Genomic DNA, 1,978 nt, shown 5'->3' with positions numbered 1-1,978 from the left:
TTTTTCTGTTACAAACTGACCCCGGCCCCCCACCAGAGAAGGAAAAAGTTATGTGGCCCTCGCAGAAAAAAGTTTGGGGACCCCTGCATCTTAAGCCTCCCTGGTAAGGTCTATTCAGGGGTCCTGGAGAGGAGGGTCCATCAGATAGTTGAACCTCGGATTCAGGAAGAGCAGTGTGGTTTTCGTCCTGGTCGTGGAACACTGGACCAGCTCTACACCCTCAGCAGGGTCCTGGAGGGTGCATGGGAGTTGGCCCAACCAGTCTACATGCATTTTGTGGACCAGATACCCGAGCCAGTTCAGGTGGCTCGGGTATCTGGTCAGGATGCCTCCTGGACGCCTCCCTGGTGAAGTGTTCCGGGCATGTCCCACCGGGAGGAGGCCCCAGGTAAGACCCAGGACACGCTGGAGGGACTGTTTCTCGATTTGCCTGGGAACGCTTTGGGATTCCCCCAGAGGAGCTGGAAGAAGTGGCTGGTGAGAGAAAAGTCTGGGCCTCCCTTCTTAAGCTGCTGCACCTGCGATGCGATCCCGGATGAGCGGAAGAAGATGGATGGATGAATCCATCCACCCATCGACTCAATTTGATCGATGACTCAATTTCCTGGTGTTGGTCCAGCAGCAGCGCAATAGATTAGCCTGACATAATTTTAGCATCTCTGTACACATCACTATATCATTCTAGCCTACTGAAATTTTTTGCATGCACTAGTTTGTGCCTCTGTTGACACAAACCCTTTATTCTAAAAATATTTAGTTACATTATAGTTTTAAAACTTAGCAGACTTGGTAATGTTCATATTTAAATCTGAGTCAGAGTCTGCACTAAAGTTGCGCGTAGATTACTGTCCTTTCATCTTTGTTGCCCTAAACGACTTCTGTCTTAATTTGAAGTCAAATGAAATTCTCACCCATTCACTAATGGATGTATAGAATGATTCACTGATTTGGAGTGGACTGTGCTCATATAGTAGATATATATAGTTATCAGCAAACAAACAGTGGCTTGCAAAAGTATTCATACCCGTTGAGCTTTTTCATAATTTGTCACATCACAACCACAAACATAAATATACTTAATTGGAATTTAATATGAAAGACTAACAAACTGGAATACAATTGTGAAGTAGAAAATTATACATGACTAAAAATATCTTTTTTTACAAAGAAACCTGAAAAGAGCTGTGAGCAATAGTATTCACAACACTTTGACTTGCGTTTGGATCTACTGGCGCGTTAATAGCTGCTCTGCGGCTTAGTTATGGAGTTAGATTTGTTTCACAATTATTCAATAAAAAAAAGTCAAACAATAAATGTAGTATAATAAAAAAAATCTTAAAAACTTTAATCATAAAAATAACGAAACAGAAAATTTTTTAAAGAGTTTTTTAAAAAAAAATTGAAATTACTAATTTTTGTTTGAAACTTTTATTTTTTGGTTGAACTCAACGTTTCTTGATTAAACAACTTTATTTGCTCGCGAATCTTACATGAACATTCTGGGCGGGGCGTAAGGACGAGCAATGTAAGATGTGTTCCGATTGGTTAGCGCTGACTAAAGAGGATGACTCCATGACATCTCAGAATTCTGTCCCGAACTGCAGGGCTTCGGTGACGGGACACAGAATGTGAATGGTAAGTACAGGTGTTTACGTCAATCCGCGTTTCCCCATCAGATACGGTTCCCCCTGCGTCGTCTTGCCGCTCCGCCCTGCCCACGCGGCAATATAGGCGCGTGCTCGTGATGAGCACTGAGAAAGCGCGCGCGTAGCAAGCACGCGCTTGTTCGGCGCACTCGTCTGTGGAACTACGGACACCGTGAAAGCTCAAACAACATGTTTCGGCAAAGTTGTCACACTTTCTTCACGTTTTTGCGGGAAACTAATAGTAATAATACTAATAATTATAATACATAATATGTTATATATATTATAATTATAATATAAATATGTTGTATATATTATAATTATAATATATA

This window comes from Poecilia formosa, unplaced genomic scaffold, assembly GCF_000485575.1.
Source record: "Poecilia formosa unplaced genomic scaffold, Poecilia_formosa-5.1.2 Scaffold889, whole genome shotgun sequence".
Lineage (NCBI taxonomy): Eukaryota > Metazoa > Chordata > Actinopteri > Cyprinodontiformes > Poeciliidae > Poecilia > Poecilia formosa.
Note: the sequence above shows the minus strand (reverse complement) of the source record.